The sequence below is a fragment of the Prionailurus viverrinus genome, chromosome D4 (genome assembly GCF_022837055.1).
Source record: "Prionailurus viverrinus isolate Anna chromosome D4, UM_Priviv_1.0, whole genome shotgun sequence".
NCBI lineage: Eukaryota > Metazoa > Chordata > Mammalia > Carnivora > Felidae > Prionailurus > Prionailurus viverrinus.
Genome location: NC_062573.1, coordinates 67759732 through 67785839, shown reverse-complemented (window position 1 = coordinate 67785839; position 26108 = coordinate 67759732). Strand labels below are relative to the sequence as shown.

General features: G+C 39.5%; 1 long non-coding RNA gene across 1 annotated transcript in view; it reads left to right on the top strand.

Moving 5' to 3' along the window:
• Positions 1-5278: 5278 nt before the first annotated feature.
• LOC125150946 (uncharacterized) overlaps positions 5279-26108 on the top strand; it is a 303986-nt gene continuing 283156 nt past the window's right edge. Inside the window, exon 1 of the long non-coding RNA XR_007146551.1 lies at positions 5279-5337. This is a non-coding gene — a long non-coding RNA (uncharacterized LOC125150946). The remainder of the gene's footprint in view (positions 5338-26108) is intronic.

Genomic DNA, 26108 nt, shown 5'->3' with positions numbered 1-26108 from the left:
GTTGCTTTTGGTATTTATATATATATATATTTTTTTTTTTCTTTTTTCATCTTTTCTCCCCTCAGAGAGTCCCCCCTTAAAATTTCTTGCGGGGCTGGTTTAGTGGTCACAAACTCCTTTAATTTTTGATTGTCTGGGAAACTTTTTATCTCTCTTCTATTTTGAATGACAGCCTTGCTGGATAAAGAATTCTTGGCTGCATATTTTTCTGATTCAGCACATTGAGTATATCCTGCCACTCCGTTCTGGCCTGCCAATTTCTGTGGATAGGGCTGCTGCTATCCTGATCTGTCTTGCCTTGTAGGTTAAGGACTGTTTTTCCCTTGCTGCTTTCATGATTCTCTCCTTGTCTGAGTATTTTGTGAATTTGACTATTAGATGCCTTGTTGATGGTCAGTTTTTGTTGATTGTAATGGGAGTCCTCTGTGCTTCCTGGATTTTGATGTCTGTGCCTTTCCCTAGGTTAGGAAAATTTTCTGCTATGATTTGCTCACATAACCCTTCTACCCCTTTCTCTCTCTTTTCCTCTTCTGGGACCCATATGATTCTGATGTTGTTCCTTTTTAATGAGTCACTGATTTCTCTAATTCTTAAATTGTGTCCTTTACCTTAATCTCCTTCTTTTTTCTGCTTCATTATTCTCCATAATTTTGTCCTCTGTGTCACTTGTTCTCTGTTCTGCCTCATCTGTCCTTGCCTCTGTGGCATCCATCCGTGATTGCAGCTCAGGTATAACATTTTTTATTTTCCTGACTAGTTTTTTGACTCTAGTATTGTTACTGTGATTCTAAATTCTGGTTCAGACATCTTGTTGTATCTGTGTTGGTTAAATCCCTGGCTGTGGTTTCTTCTTGCTCTTTGTTTTGGGGTGAATGCCTTCGTTTTGTCATTTTGAAGGGAGAAAAAGAATTAATGAGGTAGAAAAAATTAGAAAAAAAACCCTAAAATTAAAAAAAATTAAACACACACACACAAAATCGAATAAATGATGCTAGATTGTAGGTGTGTTTTGGTCTGGGTGTTGAAAATTGTTTGATAGATTAGAGAAAAAAGGAGAAATAAAGGAAATCATATGAAAATTTGGAAAAAATGGATATACTGAAGCCGACTAAAATGAGATGATGGGAGTAAAATAGAATTTGAAAAAACTTACATGTAAGTAAAGAATAGACAAAAAAATTAAAGGAAAATATTTTTAATAAATAAAAATAAAAATGAATTTTTTCTTTTTGTATTCAAGAAAAAGAAAAGGAATGAAAAAGAAAAAAGGAAATCATTTGGAAACTTGAAAAACTGAATACAGTGTAGTAGACTAAAATAACATGGAAGTAAAATAGAATTTGAAAAAAGATATAGTAAAAAAGTAAAGAAAAATATTTTTAATAAAAATTGAAAATAAAAATGATTTTTTTGTCTTTATTCATGAAGAAGAAAAGAAGTTAAAAAGAAAAAAAAATTGAATAGATGGACTTGTTAACAGATTGAAATATGACTGAAATTACTTCGTTTTCCCCTATAAGTCAGACTATGAAGCACTTTATAGTCCAAAAAGTAACCAGGCGGTGAGACTTCTTGAAGAGGGAGGTTGGCCCAAATGGGTGGGGCTTAGTGTAACGGCTCCATTCTCCACTAGATGGTGCTACTAGCCTACTGGGTTGGGTTGTTGTAGCACTCATAGATGGGTATGTGCATGCATGGGAGCCGTGAAAATAGCATCACCCAGCTACCCAGTCTTTAGTATCACAACTTTGTTCTCCCCAGTCAGCAGTTGCACACCTGTCCTCTGTCTACAGCCCAGGCAGTACCTCCCTCCTGAGTTTTGTCTCAGATGCGGCTGTTTTCCCCAGCCCCTTACTTCTGAGGGACTGCAGCTTTGACCCGTTCTGCCCCTCCGCTGGAGGGTCTCACCGAGCAGTGGCTGAATATCGGCTACACCCACGAATGCTTGCTGGACCCTGCTGCTGCCGCCGGTGCCCAGAAACAGTTCTCGAGATAGTGTAGCAGCAGCGTTTCAGGGATTATGGAAAATCACAACACGCATCTGGCACCAGGCTTCACCCTCAAAGACCTTGTTCCAGCACCTGTGAATGTGGCTGTTTACTGGGGTCTGCTGGGCCCAGGTTGCCTCACAGTCTCTACCAAATGTCTTTCCAGCAGTGGAACCGCTTTTCCCCGTGTGGCCTAAGAAACTCCCGGACCCCACTCTGCCCCTGGGGATCGCCCTTCCCACGAGAGCACCGCCAGGTATTGAGCTATGGAGTTGCAGACTCTGCACTCCCCCTTGTTAACAGTCTTAATGGAATTTAAACTCTCTCCTTTCTGCTTTCTCCCTTTTTAGTTTAGTGCCTGTGGGTGTTTCCAGTTTTCCACTTACTCTCCGGCTGCTTTTGGGTTGGGGTGCTTTTCCCATATTCCCCCACCCTCTGTCCTCTCTGTGCCTGCAAAGGTGGCCCCTTGCCCTTTGCGACTTCTCCCTTCCCCAGTTCATCTCTGCATGCCACATACTTGCTGAATTCTGTGGTTCAGGTTGTGCAGATTGTTGTGTTTTTTCCTTAGATCAGTTTTCTAGGTGTGCAGGATGGTTTAATGTTGGTCTGGCTGTATTTCATGGACTTGAGACCCACAAAAACTTCCATGCTGTTCCGCCATCTTGGCTCCCTCCCCATCAGTGCTTTGAAGTGACAAAATCATATTAGTGCCATTGTGGGCACCTTCCAACGTTCTGAAAAATCACTCATTTCTGCCAAACACCGTGGCCTGCGACTGAGCATCCAAGAATGGGAGATGATCACCCACAATCCCACAGAAAAGTAGAGAGACCGAGAGGGAGAGGGGGAGAGAGAGAGAGAGAGAGAGAAGAGAGAGAGAGAAACCAACTATTGGCCCAGTTGTGACCATGTGGCATTCGGCATCACATACTACTTGTATTGCAAGACATTGCTCATTTAGTAAAGTTTATTAGAAATGTTTGCTCATCTTTTGAACACTTGCAGAACAAGTTACAATCCAAGGTTGTACTGTATTCTGTTTGGGATTAATTTAGCTTCTTGAATCTCTAGGTTATTGTTTTTCATCATCTTTGGAAAATTTGCATAATTTCTTAAAATAATTTTTTTGCTCTATTCTTTTTCTCCTTTTTCTCTGGAACTAGTAATTAAATGTATACTGGATATCTTGTTATTATCCTCAGAGTTCAATGATGCTGTCTTAAGTTGTTCAATCTTTTTCCTCTATGATTCAGTTTAAATAATTTATTATAGCTTGTCTTCAAGTTACTAATCCTTTTTCTTTCAGTGTACAGTCTTTTGCTAAGCTCATCTTTTCTAAATTTTTTAAATGTTTTATTTATTTTTGAGGGAGAGACAGAGTATGAGTTGGGGGAGGGACAGAGAGAGAGAGGAAGACACAGAATATGAAGCAGGCTCCAGGCTCTGAGCTGTCAGCACAGAGCCCGATGTGGGGCTTGAACTCACGAACTGTGACACCATGACCTGTGCCAAAGTCGCACGCTTAACCGACTGAGCCACCCAGGTGCCCCAAGCTCATCTTTTAAGTGAAAGTGTATACTCTGTGAGTTCTGAGCTGCTAGCTTTAGATGAAATTCTCAGCTATAACTAACTACTTTTTGATGTCCCAAAGTCTTATATCCTATTTCCGTGTGGCCTCTAAAATTCAGCCTGTTTACTGAAACTGACATCTGATGTCCTTTCCCATCCCCAAACATCTACAGATTTAGGCTCTGCTGATTAGTGCTCTTTATGTGTTTCTTCTGGAGATTTTTCTTACATATTTCGTGTGTGTGTGTGTGTAGGTGAGTGAATTCAAGTGTGTACTTAAAAAGATATTGTATTGTATCTGTAAACTTAAAGTTTTTCCATAGCTTTCAACTTTTTGGTTATTTCAATTATCCTATTATTGGAAATAGAAGTTACCTTTTTGCTTGGGTATACTTTACTGTCTGTCTCTATGCCCCAACTTTTCCTTCCTCTTCTGTGGTTCCTAAATTTAGGTGATGATTGAATGGGAAGTGGTGAGTAAGCATTGTGGTGATTCTGTCAAGAGAATTTGCTGACTTTGGGTTATCCTGGTTTACGATATATTCCATTTACATTTCCTGATGAAAAATACCCCAGTTACTCCACCTTTGCTGTATGTATTTACTTTGTCCATTTTTAGTATCTAACTGTGGAGGTGATGATCCATTGATGAAGGTCAACTAAGTATGTATGGGAAGGAGGCAGGATGGCTCATTTTCTTTTTAGTCTCAGGAGACCCCATAGCTGACACCTTTTTAGACCTGAAGCAGTGTTCATGTTCTCCTGTCTCTATGATACCACTTACGGGAGAAATTGTGAGGAGTTTTACCAGCATAGTCTTTGGGGTCATATGAGCTTGACTCCTAAACTTTTCAAGTCCTAGTTTCTTTTTTACCTGCAGCTTTATTGAGGTGTAGTTGACAGATAAAATTGTATATATTCAAAGTGTGCAGTCTGATGACGTAATACACATTGCAAAATATTTACTATAATCAAATGAACACCTCATTCATCCACATTTACATTGTTTTGTGTGTGAGAATACTTAAGATCTAGTCTCTAGGCAACTTTCCATATGCAGTCAACATTTTTAGTTACAGTCACCAGTGGTGGACATTAGGTCCTTAGAACTTCCTCTTGTTGCAACTGGAACTTTGTACTCTTTGACCAACCTGTTTCCATTTTCCAACCCCTCAACCCTGGCAACCACCATTCTATTCTCTGTTTCTATGAGTTCACAAGTCCCAAATTCTTTATCAGCAAAAAGAGCGCAATAATACTATCTGTTGCATAATTGCTTGGAGATTCTTTTGAGGATTGAGGTGTGATGCCATGCTTAGAAAGCACTAAGTCGATAGCCCAGTATATAGTACCTCTAGATCAACGTTAGCTATTATAATTTGGTGGTAGTATTGATATCCCAAGTAATTGGTATGTTACAGAACATCGAATAACAGGTTAGGTCACAGTATCAAGAGCAACATTCCTTCTATGAAATAGAAGGCCTTCTGCACTCAGAACCCCATTGTGGCCCCTTTATGGTCAGCCAGCTTCTGGTCACAAGTCAGACTTTTATGTGCTAAGCCCTTCACTTCTCACTTGGATATTAGTAATGCTATATCTGGAGTGTGGGTAATATATCTTTAAAAGATTGCAGACTACTATTTATGCACAAGTGACCAGGAAAAAAATTGCATTGTGTTGTAATAAAAGAACCCTCTCAACTAGAACTGAAGTGTTGTTTCCACAACACTGAAAGAGAGACTAAACAAAGCAAACTGGAAAAGCTGCTTGGTGTTGTGTGAGTAGTTCACATTGTTTTCCTTTTTTTATTGTACTGTTTTACCACTGGCAATCAGTGTGGGGCCTTCACTTATGAAAATATAGCTGTTGGCAGTTTAGGCTCAATTTCATTCTCAAGCTGTCATAAATGATCACATGGGAAGATAATACTTGATGGGAATTTTGTTTTCTTTCCCCCTTTTTCCCTTTTATTTTTCTTTGAGGCAACTTGTTAGAGAGGAGAGCAGATAAGATTGAGATCTATGGTATGGTGCAATGCTTGGAAAATACACATGCATTCTCAGAAATTCTGTTCACACAGCAAAAAGATAAAGGCAGTGCCCTAATTGAATTAAAGCATTTCCCATCATTCCCACTTGTTTCCTACTATTATCTTCATAGATTCTTGAAGAAGAGCTAACATAACGAAATTTTCTTCAGTATAGTACTTTGCTTGTGGCAGATCTGTGGTTTTCTCTGCCCATTTTCTAATAAACACTGAATTCATGCATTCTTGCCACTGATGTGTAACCTGAATTGAATGAAGACTTTAGACCTAAATTCTGGTTTATAGGGCACACAATTTAAAAGAGGAAGCAATCAGAAGTGTGTAGGAAGTGGGACAGGAAAATTGGCCTGATCTCTTCAATAAGTCATTGTCATGAGAAGAATGAGGGAAAGAATAAAACCAACAAAACAAAACAAACAGAAAAAAATGGTACTTCTTTGAACCCTGGTTCTATCAAACCACTGTTTTTGAAAAACTGTGGAAATTTAATGCATACTAGCTATTCGTTTTAATTAAATTCTTGTGGATTTTGGTGAATGTGCTAATGGTATTGTGATTATAGAGTAGTATTCTTACTGTTCTAAGGACTGCAAACTTAAGTACATAAGGGAGTAATGTCATCATATCTATTATTTACTTTATAAAATAACAAACAGCAAAGCAATACATAAAGCAAATATTGCAAAATGTAAAAAATGGTTAAATGTTGGCATTGAGCTTATAGGATTCATTATATGCTCTATTTTTCTGTAAGCTTTTAAACTTTCTCAAAAAAGTCTTCATGGTGCTATGCCTTTAAAAAACAAAGAGTGCTATTTATAATGTTTTCTGAGAAGAGTATTCATAATACATAAATACAGACTTATAGAAGTAGATTAAACACAGGTTGATGTAGGGATGAAGGTGTCCTCAAAGCAGTGTCAGATACTCCAATAAATATTTAGAGATACTTTCCTTTTTTAATTTTTATTTATTAAAAAAAATTTATGTGTATTTATTTTGAGAGAGAGAGCGTGAACGAGCGCCCTAGCACAGGTGGGGAGGGGCAGAGAGAAGAAGAGACAGAGTCCCAAGCAGCCTCTGCACTGATGATGCAGAGAGCCTGATGGGGAGCTCAAACTCACAAAGCATGAGATCATGATCTAATCCCAGATCAAGAGTTGGATGCTTAATGGACTGAGCCACCCAGGTGCCCCCTGCCTTTTATTTTTAAGAGGACATGCAGTTTATGATGGGGATGCTGCTTTTTCTAGGTATAGGGACTAGGAAGATCAATTTAATATGCTCCTTGTAATAAAAGGAACTGTAGAGAATGTCAGACCACAAATTTGGTAGAGGGTGTCAGCCTGATGGAATGGGAAGAACCCAAGATTGGCCTCCCACATGGGCCTAAATTTGACTACTCTTATTTTACTAGCAGTGTGAACTTGAGCAAGTTTCTTAGGTGATCCTCCAGTGCCTCCTCTGCAAAATGGGGATAATGGAAACTTACTTTCCAGGGAATGTTAGTATTAAACAAGGTAACATACATAAAGAATTTAAGAGATGTGTGAAATACAACTCTGCAGTATTATGATTAGACAGTCATTAGAGGCAAGTGGAAGAGGAGTGATCAGGAACTCAGAACAGATGAGATTTAGCTGACCATTGAAGACGTGAAAATGGCAGCAGAGGGGGCATTCCAGATGCCCTGAAGTGATGGAGCCCATAACAGCAAGTGGTTCAGTTTAATTTCAGTATAAGGTTACTGGAATGGAATCATGGGAAAATAGCCTGGGACCTGATGATTTCAGCTTTTGATTGGTAGTGCAGAAAACTTGGACTTTAGGCACTGGATGGTTTTGACAAGCTTTGACATAGAATTGTGCTGCGGCAAGATTGATCTCACAATTGGGTTCGGGTTGTTCCTGGCAAGTCTGAAGGCTGGGATACCATTGCAGAGTCTTCTGATCTACTTAATAGTCATCCACCTTCTTTGTTACAGGACTCTGGTTTTGGGGGAATGGTCACGCAACCACAGAAAAGGGAAAAAAAAGCAGCCGTATTTGCCACATATTATTTTCAAATAAAGGGTGGCATTGTTTAGTTTTGGCCAATGAAATAGAAGTTGAAGTCATAGGGTTGAGTCTTCCAAGAACGCTCTTTTAAGAGTAGGAGGTAGCTTTAGGCAATAGGGTTGCTGAAGGCCCTGAGAATATAGGTATGGAAAGCCAGCAATATCTTGGGCTTTCCCACACTGCCTGCTGTCGGCCCTGTTGTTACATGAGAGAAGAATAACTTCCTGTTTTTTTTCCCTGAGATGCTGAATATACGGCAAAGGTTTGTGTTCTGTGTAGCTGAATTCAATCTGCAACTGATGTAAGCACCAATTAGGAAGTTTTACAAGGTGAGTAGCAGATGAGAAGCTGTAGGGAGTTGGACTGTGGTAGGGTCAGCCTCAATAGAAATGGAAATGAATGTAGCCAGGAGATGCACGCTGGGGATAGATAGGCATCATAAGACAGTTACCCATTGGATGTGTGGCCGGGGTGGGGGGAAAGGGAGGAATCCTGTATGACTTGAAAGTTTAAGCTTGGGTGATCAAGAAAATGGTAACATTATTGACAAACCAGAGATAGCTGTAGGAAGAGAGAGCTTGAGTGGCAAGTAAATGAAAGTACATTTTAGATGAGTGAATTTGACTCCTGAAAGAAAAGCCCAGACAATCCAAGTGCCGAATCAGTAATACAGACTCTTAAGCCCTTAGATTGGTAGGAAGGAGAGATTGGGGTAAGGCAAGGGGTCTTACATTCCATTGCAGGGCTTCTTTTTTTTTTTTTTTTTTTTTTTTTAACACTTCCCATTATGAAGATGGACCATAACTATTGGTCAGAATTTTTAACCATGGGTTTAAACCACATCTGGGAAATATATAATCATTTTCTCTGGGGCACAATGTCTAGAAAAATGCTTTGCTTAGCTAAGGCATAGGTCTGCTCCGAGAGTAGAATATGGGCTAGGTGACCTCTGGATGTGCTTTATAGTTCTGTGATTCTATAATTATCTCAGGCTTCAAATCACTTTCTAGGGAACAGCAAATAATTCTTACTAATAAAACACAATTTGAAACTTGGAACTGAAATTACACATTTTCAATAAAGTGTTGTAATAAAGTTAGCGACTGGAGACTCCCCCTAGGAATAAAGAGCGAAATGTATTGGTTGGCCACTCGTGCAAGGCAGAGCTAAAGTCTACATTGATTCATCACGTGCAAGATGTGGATGCTCTATATAAGTTTTAAATATAAACCTGACAGTAAATGAAAGATCCAAAAGGACATTGTTATTTAACCGTGGAATCTGCAGTTAATATCAATAGGTGTTCTAAAGTCTAAATTCTGCATCAACCCCACTGAGAAACTTCTGCCTGATTCTAGTTCCTGCATTTAGTTCCTGTCTGAAACCTCTTTATTGGACAGTGGATGGAAATCCATCTCAGGGTTCTTTATAATTTTACCAACAATAAGAGAGCAGTGTTATTAGAAAAGGTAGCAAAGATATGGGGAGCTTTATACCAATAAAAGTTTATCCTAAATTCCCCCAGATTCAGAAGAGCAGTTATTTGGGCAATTTGGTTTTTCAGAGACTTCAGTATATGACAGAGAGCAATTATTAACATAAATTATTTATGGTGCAGTTAATCATTTTCTTAAGGATTCTATTTCCCACAGACATGTAGTGCTTATGAAGTGTAGGCTTATACATATATTAAAGTGCAGTGGTTTCTCGAGTGTCTTCAGGTAGTAGGTGTTCCTCCAAAAATCAGGCCAGGGTCAGATAAGTTTGAGATGTTCTTGTATTTATTTATTTTTTAATTTTTTTTTTTTTAATGTTTATTTATTTTTGGGACAGACAGAGCATGAATGGGGGAGGGTCAGAGAGAGGGAGACACAGAATCCGTAACAGGCTCCAGGCTCCGAGCTGTCAGCACAGAGCCTGATGTGGGACTCGAACTCATGGACCGCGAGATCATGACCTGAGCCGAAGTTGGCCGCTCAACCGACTGAGCCACCCAGGCGCCCCTGAGATGTTCTTTTAAACAAAATCTCTGTTTCTCTTTTGCACTTCTTTTCAGTACCTTTACGAAGCCCCGTGACCCTCTCTCCCATCCCGTCCCACCCCCAAGGAAGAAATAGAAGCAGCATTTCCAACAGTATTCCAAAATCTTGGAATTATTTTAACGAGATTACTAGGGATCAAGTCCCATTGATGTTTTCTTTTTAAGGGAATACCAATTTTTTCCCCCTCATGTTGGAAACTTGCCTCCCTAACCTCCCTCCTGTTTAAGTTGTAATAATGTCTTCGGTTCACATGGATCAAAGAAGCAAAAGAAACCTGTCTGGAGACTGAAAAGAGCAGCACAAACACACAAGTTTGAGCGTGCCGGTACATGCACTAGATAGAGCAGGGAGGAATTTGGGGGAGGGGTGGAAGAGAGGGAGAGAGAGAGGGGCAAGAGGGAGCTCTGAAAGTGCTTTAAGTCCCTCTTTGCACTTTGTTCAGCTATAGCCTTTACTTTGTGGTGGATTCCTTTTCTCTTAAGATTGAATTACTTCCTGTTCTCTCCAAAAGTGGTATAATGACTATAGTCACACAAGGACAGAGTAAGACCTAGAAAATAAGTCACTTCCCAATCAGCTCCGTGCCTTTTCAACTACACGACCTGTACAGGTTTTGAATCACACTTTAGAAATAGCTTGTAGTTAATATTTTTTAATATTAGGAAATGAAATAATTTTTTCCATTGCAATACTATTAAAAGCTCTTTATGTTTGCTTATCTATATCTGTATGCATTGTATTTAGTTTATGCAACATTTAATAGAGAAAAGGACAAAATATAACACCTGTATCTACTATTTAAAATGAATAAATGTTAGTGCTCATGATGTTTGTTTAAAATGTGTTCCTTTTTAGAGAAATAAACAATAGATAATTTTGTTTCTGATCCTCTGATCCAGTCCCTTTGAACTCTTCCTAGAGGCGAATCTAATACGAATTTGGCATCTTTCCAAATCATACTATTATGCTTTTATGGTTTAGGACTCTCTATTCAATACATATGTGTGCTTGAACAAAATGTATTTAAGCGGTATTTTATAATCCATAACACTCTGCAATAGTGTTTTTACATTTAACATTATGCTTGCATATGTATCCCCAATTTATTTTATTTTTATGAAGCAAGATTTAGCCTTATTTTGTAAACATTATCCTTTACTTGAGACGGGGCTTTGCCGTGTTGTTGCGTGGCTGTGGTGTTTATCCTTTATGCCTGGATAAGCTCCCACTGAGTTGACATGAGAGTTTGCTTTACTGTTCTCATGTGATGTAGGTAATTACCATATATTTTTGGTCATTATAAATGAGTGAGGAAAGAAGTAAGTAAATGATATAATTTAGGATATTTGAATCTGAAATTAAGAGAAAGCCTCATTAACCATGGCTTAAGCCACAAGTATTATTTGCTGTTTACATAAACCAGGGCCTGTTAATGGCTACACAGCAGTGCTTGGGATCAGCATCAGCTTTCTTTGCAATTCTCTGCGTGCCTCATGTGTACAAGGTGACTGCCACGGCTTCAAATGTCACATCATCACAGGGCAGCCTCCAAGCCAGAGGGAATAGGGTGGGAGAAGAAAGGGCCTCTTTCTTTATGGTTCTCTTTTTCACCTTTCCCTAGGAGCTTCCAGCAGACTCCACTGTTTCATAGCCAGAATCAGGTGATCTGTCTAAACAAGACTTAGCTCTGCAAACAACAGAATTATAGTGATTGGGGCGGACATGATTCTGTTCTAGGACTAGGCACATCAACCCCCCTCCCCCCACATACACACCAGAGATTTCACCTGGCAAACAGGGAGTGGAAATGGTGGTGTATTAGTCACGGTTCTCCAGAAGAACAGAACCAATGGGAGATAGATATCTATATACCTCTGTATTATCCATCTATATATAATTTAGTATAAAGAACTGGCTCACTTGATTATGGATGTGGACAAGTCCCAAGGTCTGCAGGGTGAGTCAGCGAGCTGAAGAGTCAGGAGAGCTGATGGTTTAGTTCTGACTCCAAAGGTCTCAGAACCAGAAAGGACAGTGGTGTCGTGCCATTCTGGAGACTGGCAGGTTTCTAACCCAGGAAGAGCTGATTTTTCAGTTCAAGTCTGAAGGCAAGGAAAAAAGCTGATGTCCTAGTATGAAGGCTATCAGGCAGGAGAATTCTCTCTTGCTTGGTTCAGGGTCAGCCTTTCTGTCTTATTCAGGCCTTCCACCAATTAGACAAGGCCCACCCACATTATGGAGGGCAATCTACTTAATCTACCAATTTAAATATTTTCTTATTAAAATTTTTTTAATGTTTATTCATTTTTGAGAGAGACAGAGCATGAGTTCAGGAGGAGCAGAGAGAGAGGGAGACACAGAATCCAAAGCAGGCTCCAGGTTCTGAGCTGTCAGCACAGAGCCTGACACGGGGCTCAAACTCATGAACTATGACACTATGACCTGAGGCAAAGTCGGATGCTTAACTGACTGAGCCACCCAAGTGCCCCTTAAATGTTAATCTTATCCAAAAACACACTCACAGAAACTCCCAGAATAATGTTTGACCCAGGATATGGGCCCCCATGGCCCAGTCAAGTTGATACATAAAATTAAGCATCACGGGTGGTTAGGTAGGGAGCGAACAGTGTCTGCTTCAGAAGTGAGGACTATCATTGTGTAGCTTTTGGGTTTTTTTTAATAGCAGTATGTTTCAAATAATGGATTATTGACTTCAGTGGACGGGAAATATTTTTAACATTTTTGATATGTATTTTCCAAATGCTTTCTTAAAATACTTCTATAATTTTCAGTCTCTAGCAGTGCTTTAGAGTATGTTTCCTGCATTACTCTCAGCATTTAGATATTTTTTAAAAATAGGTCTGGAGGTTATTGGGTGTGAAGTATTACTAATTATTACTTTAATTTTCACTAAGCTTGATAAATAGGATAGATTTTTATCTTGTTTGTCTCATACTTGTATTTCCTTTATTATGCATCTCTCTAATGAACTCTTAGCAGTACTCAAACATTTTATAGGTACCTTATGTTTATTACATATAAGTATATAAGGTATAAAAATATATATTTATCTCTCATATCTCTTTTCTGTGTCTTTCCATGAACTCTCGCTTTCCTTTTTATTTAAATATTGTTATATTATTGGTACACAGGTGTTTTACTTTTCTTTTTTTTTTTTTTTTTTTAATTTTTTTTTTTTTTTTCAACGTTTATTTTTTTATTTTTGGGACAGAGAGAGACAGAGCATGAACGGGGGAGGGGCAGAGAGAGAGGGAGACACAGAATCGGAAACAGGCTCCAGGCTCTGAGCCATCAGCCCAGAGCCCGACGCGGGGCTCGAACTCACGGACCGCGAGATCGTGACCTGGCTGAAGTCGGACGCTTAACCGACTGCGCCACCCAGGCGCCCCATTTTTCTTAATCTTATCTATTTTGACCTTTTCATTTATAATTTATCCTTTTATTTGAATCTTTTGTTATGATAAACACTTCCTTGTGGTTTAATTTTAATCTGCTTAGAATTTGGTGTGGAGTAAAGCGTAGTTTTCTGAATATTATTTATTAAATAAAGGTTCCCATTGTTTCTATATGCTTATTTTATGATTTATAAATTTTATGGGCTGAATTGTGCAACCCTGCCCCTCCGAATATTGATGCCCTGACCCCCAAGGTCACTGTTTATGGAGATAGGTTCCGTAGGGAGGTAATTAAAGTTAAATAAAATCAGGGTGGGGCCCTCATCTGATAGGATTGTATCCTTATAAGAAGAAGAAGAAACACCGTAGATCTATTTTTTCATATAGAGAAGAGGCCAGATGAGGATGCAGAGAGAAAGTGGCCATCTATAAGCTAGGAAGATGGGTCTCAATAGAAACCAACCCTGACTGTACCTTGATTTTGGATTTCTAGCCCCCAGGACTGTGAGAAAATAAACTTCTGATGTGGAAGCCACCCAGTCTATGGTATTATTGTGTTATGGCAGCCCAAACAGACAAATACAACAACATTCTTAGATTTATTGGGATCTTTTCTTGAAAGCCATTGTTGCTTCTATTAATATATTCTAGTAACAGAAATCTCAATTTATATAAACATATATGTATATATAGTACCATCCCAACAGATTTTTTTATTGAAAAATTTTTTTTTAATGTTTACTTATTTTTGAGAGAGAGAGAGAAACAGAGTGCAAGCAGGAGAGGGGCAGAGAGAGAGGGAGACACAGAATTTGAAGCAGGTTTCAGGCTCTGAGCTGTCAGCACAGAGCCTGACATGGGGCTCAAACTCACAAACTGTGAGATCATGACCTGAGTCAAAGTCAGAGGCTTAACCAACTGAGCCACCCAGCTGCCCCTCATCTAAACAAATTTTGATTATTATTTCTGTTTTATATTTTGTAGTCTGCCCTTTATGTAATATTTTTTGGATATAAAATTATACTTTATTATTATTATTGTTTTGATGAGAGACAGAGCATGAGTGGAGGAGAGGAACAGAGGGAGAGAGGGAGAGAGAGAGAGAGAGAGAGAGAGAGAGGGAGAATCTTAAGCAGGCTCCCTGCTGAGCTTGGAGCCAGATGTGGGACTTGATCCCATGACCCTGAGATTATGACCTGAACTGAAATCAAGAGTCAGATGCTCACCTGACTGAGCCACCCAGGTGCCCCCAAATTATACTTTAAATAAAATATGGTCTGTCAGTTGTTCTGAGTTTCTTGGTGGTACCTAGCCTCCATTGAGAAGAGTTTATAATCATCTGCAGTGTTAGGGGCCCATATGGCTCAGCATGCCTTCTGTGGAGTAGGAGCTACAAAATGTGAACAAGGGTGGTTGAGGAGAGAAGGTAGAATTCCTAGGGTCTCTGGGGGCAAATCTGGCAAAATGGAGGAGTTGGCATTTCCAATTATCATTCTAAATAAAGCTGAGAACAAAACACAACTACTTAGCATTTGGATTCTACAAAAACATTTAAATATTTTCTTACTGTAAATTGCACCTATGAGTACACTATTTGGATAAATATTTAAAAAAATTTTTTAAATGTTTATTTATCATTGAGAGACAGAGACTGAGCATGGGAGAGGCAGAGAGAGGAGAAGACACAGAATCCAAAGCAGGCTCCAGGCTCCGAGCTGTCAGCACAGAGCCGGACGTCAGGCTTGAACCCACAAACCACGAGATCATGATCTGAGCTGAAGTTGGACACTTAACCGACTAAGCCACCCAGGCGCCCCTGGATAAATATTTTAAACACCATTTTAGAAAAATTAAAATGACTTAAAAATTTTTTTTTAATGTTTACTTACTTTTTGAGAGAGAGAGAGGGAGGGAGGGAGGGAGAGAGAGACAGAATCCAAAGCAGCCTCCAGGCTCTGAGCTGTCAGCCCAGAGCCCGATGCGGGGCTCAAACCCATGAATCGTGAGATCATGACCTGAGCCGAAGTTGGACACTCAACTGACTGAGCCACTCAAGCACCCCTAAAAACAACTTTTAATATATTTTTAGCAATTACTTGAGTTTTTATTAATGCAAGGTTCTCTGGGAGATAAAACGTGAATTTAAAGTTGTCTAAAAAATTGTGTCTCGGGGCGCCTGGGTGGCGCAGTCGGTTAAGCGTCCGACTTCAGCCAGGTCACCATCTCGCGGTCCGGGAGTTCGAGCCCCGCGTCAGGCTCTGGGCTGATGGCTCAGAGCCTGGAGCCTGTTTCCGATTCTGTGTCTCCCTCTCTCTCTGCCCCTCCCCCGTTCATGCCCTGTCTCTCTCTGTCCCAAAAATAAATAAACGTTGAAAAAAAATTAAAAAAAAAAAAATTGTGTCTCATTTGTCCCTAGGATCAACTCTTTTGTCTGAATTGACTGAACAATCCAGCTGAACTGCATACTGATTTTATTTGCTTTTCAGTAGTTTTGATTGGTTACTCAGTTGATTTGTTGGCATTGCATAGATACAGCCCGAAATAAATTTCTTGTTCTAGAGAAGTAGAGCTTAGGCTGTTCATTATTATTTAGAAAGAAAGAGTTTCCAAAAGAAAACGGAACGATTCAGTATTGATGAATTTCATTTTGCTTTAAATCACAAACTATGATAATGAAAAAACAAGCTTAGGCACAATTGGAAGGTATGCCTCCAGTCTTGAATACATCAGAGTGCCCCCTCACTATTCACAACTGTGAAATAGTCCAGAAGCCTTGGTTGCTAGTTGTGAGTCTTCGACAGGCGTGGTATATGTTATACTGAGGACATTTTTAGAAGTAAGTCATTGTTTCAGTATTAGAATCAATGTCATCACTCTTTGGTCTTCCTCTTTCACCACACAAAGGACTCCTGGATGCTGCTTTTGGTCCAGACAAGGCTCAGCAGATCCCATTCTCAAATGTGGTATCTAGATCATCTAGATACTTCCATGTCCATAAAGACCCTTTTCACTAGGGCTGAGTAAACCTGGCTTAATTTTGGGGGGGGGGGTATTCCAAGGTAGCTTATGACTTGAGAGACAGTAAGTCCAAGTATAGCAAATTAATGGGACAGAATGGAATTTTTTTGTTGGTCAGAGCTTAACTAAATTTAGTAGTGATCCCTTGAGGAAGGAAGAAAAAAAAACCTAATTCAACACCCAATTATTTTTTAAAAAAGGATCTAAAGACATAGCAGGAAATTAGACCAGCCAGTTTGACATCAGTTAAGTCTCAGAAGCATTTTAAAAAGATCAAATGCTGGAACATTTAAAAAGCACAGCTTGATAACAGTCAATTAAGGTAGCCTCAGGATGTGGCCAGGAGATTTTAGTAATTTGTGTGTGTACAGCATGGGTGGAAAATCTGAAAAGCATTGCCATAAGAATCAAGAAAAACATAGTAAAAATCATAAAGCAGGATATGGCTGTTTGACAGAGTTCCCCCCCTCTTTTGTTCCTTTTTACTTAATAACTGAAGCATGGAATCCTGGGGACCAAAAGAGCCTGGCAAATTGAATTAATAGTTTAGTAAACTTAGGTATAAGTGAATTCATTTTTAAGTCCTTGGCAACTAAGTTTTGTGTTCCAACTGCTGTTATTTAGTGACACTAAGATTTTGGGGCAAAGGGGTCTGGTTGCGGTAGAATCATTTAGGGCAGTACTTTTCAGAGTGTGGTGCATGGGCTCATGCCATTCTATGAACTGTTATCTTCAGCAAGAGAAGTATAGAAATTGAGAATATTTAGAAACTCTTATAGCAGAGTGACCAAGTACTTTCCTAAAAACATGGAGTTGAATGTTATATATCTTTGCTTTTTTTTTAAAAAAGGCAGTCTTAGCAATTAATTTTATTGTGTTTTGTAAAATTATAGGTCTATGCCTTGTTGAAATAAAAAAAAAAATCCCTTCCCCACAAATAGTTTGAGAAGCACTGATAAAGACATTTTTTAAAGAAATGGTATTTAATGTATGATGTATACCATGTTATTAGAAAATACCAACCTGTTTTTCCTGTAGTGAAAGAAATCCAATCATAATTACCTCAAATACATTTGTAAGTGGCTTTCAAAAATAGGTATTTGAAGAAACTCATTGGGTTAAAAGATTACAGGACCTGAGAGAAGTCTTTTGTTGTGAGCTACAGCTAAGGCTACAGTGTGAGTGGAAAGGTAGACTGGATTACTGTTCCAGTTATTTCTTCAGGCCTTTCCTGTGTCAGAAATTTATGTGTCCTTTGCCATGTGATTTTGCATTTCCTGCAATTGTAGGTCAAGTAAGAATCTTACTCGGCTGTATTGACACTGGGTTTCACTAAGTCACTTGGCTAATGGAATGTGAGCAGAAGTGCTAGGGTACCCAGGTTCTGAGACAAAGCCTTAAAAGGCATTGTATATTTCTTGTGGCTCTCTGGTGTGACCGTCTTGGTAAGGTCATGACGTCAGCTATGAACGTGGGTCCTGGAATGAGACAGATCAGAGGTAAACCTGACCCAAGGCTTAGAGTCAAGCGAGCCACACTGCAGCCTTAGGTAGAGGCGTCCCTACCTACAGGCTAGAAAAGTGACTGCTGATTGGATGCTACGTGATTTTGAGGTGTTGTTTTTTGTTTGTTTGTTTGTTTGTTTGTTTTTTAACATAGCGTCATTGCAGGAAGAGCTGGCCGGCACAGTTGGATTATGATACTTTCCACAGTCACCCAATGGCATTCAGTTTTCCTTTCCAGCCTGGAAACCTCTTCTGCATGCCGTTCTCACAAATTCTACTACCTATTTGACATTTGAACTTAATATCACTAATGGGCAACTCAAATGTAACTGTATTCAACCCTGAAGTCTTGATTTTCCTCCGACTACAGCCTACTCCACGTCTTGGTAAATGGCAGCTCGCTTTTGTCTGTTAGTCAGACCAAGGCCTTTGGAGTCATCTTTGAATTCTTTTTTTTTTTTTTTTCTCCATATCCCACATCTAGTGGGATGTGAAATACATTGAAGTACATCCTTTTGTTTTTAAATTTTTTTAGTGTTTATTTATTTTTGAGAGAGAGAGCATGCACGAGTGAGCAGGGGAGGGGCAGAGAGAGAGAGGGAGACACAGAACTCAAAGCAGGTTCTAGGCTCCTGGCTCCACACTGTCAACACAGAGCCCGATATGGGGCTCGAACTCACAGACTGTGAGATCATGACCTGAGCTGAAGTTGGATGCTTAACAGACTGACACATCCAGGCACCCCCAAGTACATCCTTAATCTAACCATTTCTCATCTCCTCCCTTAAGGGCTCCCTAAGAAACACTCCTTAGCTAGTCTTTTTTTTTTTTAATTCCACTTTTTTAAAAAATATTTTTCAATGTTTTTTTATTTTGAGAGAGAGAGAGAGAGAGAGCGAGAGAAGCATGATCAAGGGAGGGGCAGAGAGAGAGAGGGAGACACAGAATCCAAAGCAGCCTCCAGACTCTGAACTGTCAGCACAGAGCCTGATGAAGGGCTCTAACCCATGAGCGAGATCATGACCTGAGCCGAAGTTAGACACCCAGCCGACTGAGCCACCCGGGCGCCCCTTTTTTATTCCATTCTTAGTTCTGAGATCTGTTCTGTCCACATACCAGGCTGGTTAGCCTTTAAAATAGATGTCACATCATCTGACTCTTCTTCCTCAAGCCCTCTGTTGCCTTCTCAACTCACTCTGAGTTCCTTGTGAAGGCACTGTCATGGCCTAAGTGGCCCTACTTGTCCTAGACCAACTGTCTCTCGTGTCTCCTTCCCTGTCGCTTGCTCCCCTGTTGGTGCACATTAGCCACCTGGTCTACCTGCTTTCCATATGTACCCTAAGTATGTTTCTGCTGAAGAATCTCTCCTTGGAATGGTCTCTTCCAGGTATCTGCACGCTTTGCTTCCTTATTCCCTTTGGGAATCTGATTGCATGCCACTTCACTTGGCCCCATCTGGAATAACTCCTTCTCCACTGCTTCCTGTCTTGTGCTTTGAACTTGCCCTTGATCTTATCGCCCACCATCTGCCAGGTTACATACTTACGCATTTATTATCTACTTCCACTCACTAGGAAGGGAAGCTCTCTGAAAAACCGGCACTGTCCTTTCCGTGGCTGGATTGCCAGCATTAAGAGCGGCATTTTGGCACTCAGAGAGCACATAGAAAGATGATATTAAATATCCATTGGTGAAAGCATGAGTTCAATGCTTTTGGAAAGAATATGGCCATGTTAAACCTTGAGTATTTTAAGTGCGAGTCAGGGACTCAAATGCTGCCTGATGATAATAAAAAGTAAAAAAGCTCAACTTCTGTTCTGAAAAGAAGTTGATGTTGACCAGATAGGAAAATCTTTTGGTCATGGATTTTAAAGAACAAAAGCACTTGGTTAACATTAATATGGGGGACGTTTTAATTTTAGCATTGAAGATAGGAAAGTAAGTTACATTCAGGGTTTTTAATTTGTACGGAATATTCTATAAGGATTTTCGGTCCATATTTGAGCAAGTTCGGTTGCAGAGCTTGCCCAAAGATAGAATTTAAGAAAGAATCAGGGAATATTAGAACTGTTTTTATTTTAGGGGGGAGAATAACACCTCTCCCTGAAAACTTTAAGGAACTATGGGAAGGCAAGGTTGGCCAGGTAGGAGGTGGTGACTGTCGCTCGCAGATTTTGCCCACGCTAGCACTTTCCTGGCATTTCGGCAACACCCCACTTTGGTGAGGACTCTGTATGTTATTTCAGCAGCAAAATCTCCGCCAAGATCATGAAGCGAGTGCAAACTCCAGGAAATCTTGTAAAAGAAGCAAAAATGTTGTCATATGCTTGGATGTCAGATCAGCGGAGGCAAAACTGCAGCGTATGTAGACCAAAATCGTACCAAGTATGGCAGTTCTGGGGCTTCCATCAGAAGTTGCTGCTCAGAGGTGACAGAATTCCTAACATCATTTCAAATCTACTCTGAGTATTAGGCTGCTAATCTCCAGACGTGTGTACACATGTCACTACTTTCTAGCACTGAGCGTTTACATAGGACTCTGTACACAGATGCATATTACGAAAGGGCAAAAACAAGGGGAAGAATGATATCATGTCTTTAGAAGAATTAAAAAAAAATTCAATTTTAATCTGACTTATTTTGTCTTAAGTGAACACACACACACAAAACGTTTAATTTTATCTGGAGAAGAAGGGGATGTAAATAACAGTTGTTAAATAACTGATGTGCCAGGCACAATGCTGGGAGATTCACATATGTTTCCTAGCTATAGTATGAATTTATATCTTGTGTGTAACCACTTTTAAAGATTAGAGTATTTTGGAGTCAGACACTTTCACTCTTTCTTAGGGTGAAGGGGATATGAAAGCAAGTTTCATCAGACAGTCTACCTGAGACACAGAATTAAGTATTTTGCTTCAAACAGCACAGCAAGACCAGAGTAGGGCAAGGAAATTATTTTATTCTCAGGATAGAAGCTTTCATGGAAGTGTCAGCTGCTTTTGTAAGTTTTTGTAAGTTTCATGTACTGTTTTTGTAAGTTTCATGGGCAATTTATATCTGACTTTTAAGCAGTATTACAGTGTAGATCGTTCTGTGTGATGAATATTCAGTAAAACAGTTTTTACCCCCTCAGATAAGGAACTGTAAATGATTGAGGAGCGTCACCTTGAATTTTTTCTTTTGGCTTTTTTCTGCTTGTATTCAGAAGGGCCCTTTGGAGCAAAGCTTAGTGACCATATCTTTTTCTCCAATAAATGTCACTTGTCTATTTTTTCCCCCTTCTGTCTGCTTCAGCTGTATATGATCTTCATGCAGTCTTAAGTACTATGTAGTATTTGAAAATGAATTGAATCCTGAAAGTTTTTCTCTTTATTTATTTATTTATTTTCCTGGTAACTGCACAAATCCATTAAGCATTTTGTTATTCCCTGGGGGTTGAGTGATTTATTATCCTGACCCTGCTGGTCAGATAAGCAAAAGCCTAACTCAGAATGAACAACTGTGTCTCTTTCTTTGAGTGATGGGCACAGAATTTTAAATAATGGTCGGCGAACAGGGAAAAAAACACAAGAAAAGAAAAATGCGTGATTTTCACTTTGCATTAACTATCAGTTACTCTAAGCAGAAAATTTTGTTTTTCTTCTCTCTGAAAACATAGTCTTCATTTAATTTTATTGGAAATTAAACACTTTCATTAAGGAATATATTAAGTTAGTAGATAATATAGCCCTCTAAAATGTTCTTGTTTCCTTTCTCTTTCTCTTTTGTGTGTTTGTGTTTAATTTGTTTGGTCTCAGTTTTTCCTAACTTAGGGTGAAGGGGACTAGGAAGTAGTTTCTAGTTTCACGTGTGGAATCATTCTTCAGTTATTTACCTCATGCCAGGTTCAGTGTTGGTGCTTGAGAAAACAGGATGGGAGAATAAGCTGTGTGCTTAAGAAGAGGTCGTGTGACCGAGCAAGGACGCATTGCTACACAGTCTTATACCAAGTCGGGACAGCAGTGGAATCAAAGAAGAGAGAGCCTTCCTGCCGCCATTCAGGCCTTCACAGAAAATGGGATAGTTGAGCTAAATCTTGAAAAATGTTTGCGCGATGTTAAGATAATAGGGAAGATTGTTTGCTAGCTAAGATAAATAACCCTGTGCAGTCAAGGGGAACTGCCCCAATCTGGGCTAGAGAGAGATGCACTCAGCATCAGCGTGTAGCCACTGGAGGGTGTGGAGCCCAAAGTGAGGGCGGCAGAGCTGACTGGGCACCTCTGGGGGGCAGAGTCGCAAGTGGGCATGGAAAGACAGGCTCACAGGGAAAACCCAAACAGTGTGTACAGAGAATGAGTGCACCAAGAGTGATATTAGAGCTTACTCAAACTTTTCAGAGAATCTGGACTGAACCACAACCTGTGGTTTTATCTTCTAGGTTACTAGTTTCCTGAATAGAGTGGGTTATCAATATGAAAATCGAAAAGGGGCATGAATTATCGAATACCACTTTATTTAATGATTATTGATGACACACATGCACAAACACTTCCATAAACATTTATATTTAAGATATGATATAAAAACATTTGGCAGCAATAAGACCATTAAAGTACATGAATGTTTAGATGTACCTATCTTTGACCCTGAAATTCTACCTTCAGGATTTTATTTAATTTTTTATTTTTATTTTATTATTTTATTTTTTAAAATTTATTTTTTGAGAGTGAGAGAGAGAGTGAGCATGCAGGAGGGGCAGAGAGAGAGACAGAGACAGACAGAGGGAGACAGACACACCCAAGCAGGCTCCACACTGTCAGCGCAGAACCTGACGTGCGGCTCAGGCTCATGAACCGTGAGATCATGACCTGAGCTGAAACCAAGAGTTGGTTGCTGACTGAGCTATCCAGGCATCCCTACTTTCATGAATTTGTTTTAAAGAAATACTATGTATTCATTCTTTGTTAAATAAGAAAAGATTACCTAAATGAATTATGTTTCATTGTACAATAGAATATTCCATTGAAAAAAAAGATGAAATACATTTATTGACATGTAAGGATATCCTCATTGCTACTGTTTAAACGCAGATTGTAAGCAACCTATATAAGTTATGTATATTTTTAATATACATATAGAAAGAGGCTGGAAAGATCTATATCCAAATGTTAGCTGTATTCACCTCTGGTAAATCATCACTAGATGATTTTCACTTTTCACTTTTTAATTTTATAACATTTTATAATGCCCTTATGTTGCTTTTAAATTTTTTTAATGTCTCTTTTAGAGAAAGAGAGAAAGTGTGTGTGTGTGTGTGTGTGTGTGCGCGCGCGCCCGTGTGTGTGTGTGTGTGTGTGTGTGTGTGTGTGTGTGTGTGTGTGTGTGTGAAGGGGAGGGGCAGAGAGAGAGGGAGACGCAAAATCTGAAGCAGCCTCCGGGCTCTGAGCTGTCAGCACAGAGCCCCATGCAAGGCTCGAACTTGGGAACCATGAGATCATGACCTGAGCTGAAGTAAGATGCTTAACTGATTGAGCCACTCAGGCTCCCCTATGTTTTTGTTGTTTTCACAGTAAGTATATATTATTTTCAAAATCTGATAAAAACACAATTAAATTATCACATCATTTATTTGGAAGTTATTTTGGCATTGTGATTGGAAAAAGACCAGGGTTGCCACCTTTGATGAGCATAGGATTCAGCAGATCTAAGGTGGGACCTGGAGCTCTGCATTTCCCACAAGCTCCCAGGCATGACCATTGTTGCTGGGTGTGGACCACAGTTTGAACAGCAGATTCTCATTAAACTAGAAAAAGCCTGTGTTGCAAGATTTCATTGCTTCTGTTGGGCCTCTTGTATTCCAGGCAGAAATTTGCATGGAATAATAAAGGACTTCTGGAAAACAAAACTGAAACAGTTGTTACCATTCAACGGCTCTCTTAACTGCTAGAGTAACTGGATTCTATCTCTGCCTTGTCCAGAGATTCAAGATACCCTCCTGAATTCATGGCCACCCTGGGCCTCCTAATCTCAGGAGAGAGCCTTCTTCTCAAAATAGTCTTTCTCCAGAGCTGGAGTAACCATCCCCATTTGAAGCTTGCTCCTCATAAATTTCTTTTCCTTAGAATACTGTATTGGTGATTTTCTCTTATAAAATAATCAAAGCTTAAATGTAAATATTTTCTTGGAGCGCCTGGGTGGCTCAGTAAATTGAGCATCTGACTCTTGATCTCGGCTCAGGTCATGATCACACAGTTTGTGAGTTCAAGCCCCGTATTGGGTTCTGTACTCATGGTGCAGAGCCTGCTTGGGATTCTCTCTCTTCCTCTCTCTGCCCATCCCCTTCATGTTCTCTTTCTCTCTCAAAATAAATAAGTAAACTTAAAATATCTATTTATCGATAGATATAGAAATACTTTGACTTTTTAGTCTTTTCCAAATTGCTTTAACTTTGTAACATGTATGGGTTACATAGACATGTTAAAAAAAACAAAAAACAAAAAACAAGGGAATAAAGCAGCAGTTCAGTGAAGGCAAGGTCATGATAGAGGGCTTTTACCAAAATGTGTCTGCCTCTACCACCAGCACAGCTATCTACTCAGGCTTTAGTCAAATTTCTCCCCTGTTCTCAGATTATTAAACTAACACAAGCTTTAGCAATTCAGTTAAAGGGCTAATACAATTAAAAGAAAAAGAGAAAAAGAACCAAAATTGTCAAACTAATCCTGTCAGGCTGCTTGACTAATCAACCAAAATTTCTTTTATATTGTTCTTGTTAATGAGCTGGCTGGTAAAGCAGTCAGTATGCACAATATTTTTGAATGTCTAATTTTGGTATTAGCAAAGGACACAACGGTGGCAGTGTGCCATGTATCTGTTGCTAATTCATTTATTTGGTGTAGTCTGTTCTGCCTGCACTTGGGTTTCTTGAATGCAGATTACAGCAGCAGAGACAGCTTTACCCTAAAGCTAAAAGTGCATTGTATTCACATGATGGCGAGCCTTTGCCCGAATTTACTAGAATTAGGTACTTTAACCTCCCTAAATTAAGTTCTGTCTCTCCACTTCCCTCCCTCCGGTAAGACTTCTCTGCAAGATATTCAATACCTGAGGTCAGGGAGTTGGTGCTTTTGTAATGAGCAACCAGTGACCTGGGGCTTGTGGATGATATCCAGAAGATACCCTTAATAGCAGTTCATGGAGAGTTATAGATGCATTTTTAAAAGAATTAATGACTAGGCTCTTGAGTTGTTTGATAGTCCAGCTAATGAAAGGAGGGAATAATATGGACATATTGGAAAATTATTTACATTTCCTGCTGATTGGACACAAAAGAGGGTCATTGTCAAAGATAACATGAAAGCCATAATCTGCCACTAGACCAAAGACAGCTGATTTGTTAGCGGCTGTCCATAAATCCAAGAATATTTAAGATGAGTCACTGCAGAGGGAGTCTTGAAAAGCTTTGCATTCCTACAAACCGTACGTGAAAGACACTTGATAGTTTCCCCCAAAGTGGCCACAGTTCTGAGCACAGTAGAAGATGTGATGATAACAAATGGTGGAGCTGAAAGAAACCTTTGTAAAATAGCAACAAAAAACCCACATTTTGGTCACCTTTGCTGGAGAAAGGACTGAATTTTATTTTCTCTCTAGAAAATACCACAATTTTGTGGGGCACCTGGGTGGCTCAGTTGGTTGAGCGTCTTACCCGACTTCCGCTCAGGCCACAATCTCACGGTTTATGAGTTTGAGCTCTGCACTGGGCTCTGTGCTGACAGCTCAGAACCTGGAGCCTGCTTCAGATTCTGTCTGTCTGTCTGTCTCTCTCTCTCTCTCTCTCCCCCCCCTCCCCACTCACTCCCTGTCTCTCTCTCAAAACTAAATAAACATTAAAAAAATTAAAAAAAAATATATTACCATTTTGTTGTCCTATAAAGAGACGAAGTACATACAAACAAAAATAGCAAACTGTTATAGAGGCAGGCCAGTTAATAAGAATAAATAAGTTTTCTGGATCTCCTGAAGTTCTTAACAATTATCGGTGTTTAAAAATTTGTCAGTTATTGTACTTTATTTGCCTGCTATTCTAAATGAACAGTCATTTTTCAACCAAATTTTACATTTGCCACTTTGTGTTCTTAAAGAAGGACTTCAAAAGCTTCAAAGCTTCAAGTCCTCCTAAACATGGTGATGTTCCCAATAATTGGAATGACTTGAAAGTCTAGGTGCCTCACATGGGATGTTCTCAGCATGTTAACATATTGACATTTTCACAATAAAAGGGAAAAGGGCCTTTTCACAATACAAGGAAAAGCTCTAGGAATTCGCGAAGAAGTTAAGAAAAAATGAAAAAATAGACACACTTTCCTTTATTGTGAAAGTGGCTGGTTTTGTGTCATCCAGAACCCATTATGTTTTCCCAAGTTAAGCATCCTGGGGAGGCCGTAGGTGCAGATGAAAAAGCTGAAAACAATCCCATCT